We start from the raw sequence: 705 nt of genomic DNA on the forward strand, positions 1-705 counted from the left end.
ACTACGAACTGCACTCAAGACCTAAAGACACTCCAACAATTATGCTGGATAAGATTATCAGAAATCATCCCTAAATTGAATAAGACAAGAGGCCCAGAGGGCCTGTATCGCTCACCTGAATATATGTTTAAAATAATTGGTATGAAGTAAAGATATAGCACTCCATGGTAGGTGCTGTAAGTACATATGAAATTTCAGAAAGATCAATCAAGTACTTGAGATATAGCAAGAACAAACTTCAAACAGAGCCCCACCCCTATGCCCTAAGGGGGTCATACCCACCATTTATACAAAATTGAGTCCCCTTGACGCAGGATGTTCCAGACTAAACTAGGATACAATCCCTTAATCCCTATGGTAGAAGTAATTTTTTTTAAAGTCTTACCTCTATTTCCCCTATTGGGCCCTGCCTCTCTGCCTCTAGGGGGGTCAGACACACTGTTTATACAAAATTGGTCCCCTTCATCCAAGGGTGCTTTATACCAAATTTTTGACAAAATCCTGCCATTGAAGAATTTGCTATATTTCCCCTATTGGGCCCCTCCCTTCTGCCCCCAGGGGGCCACACTCGCTGTTTATACGAAATTAGGTCCCTTTTGCACAAGATAGCTCCAGACTAAATTAGGATAATATCCCTTAATCCCTATGGTAGAAGAAGGATTATAAAGGTTTTACCTCTATTTCCCCTATTGCCCCCCCCCCCCC

The sequence above is a fragment of the Mizuhopecten yessoensis genome, unplaced genomic scaffold (genome assembly GCF_002113885.1).
Source record: "Mizuhopecten yessoensis strain PY_sf001 unplaced genomic scaffold, ASM211388v2 scaffold715939, whole genome shotgun sequence".
Lineage (NCBI taxonomy): Eukaryota > Metazoa > Mollusca > Bivalvia > Pectinida > Pectinidae > Mizuhopecten > Mizuhopecten yessoensis.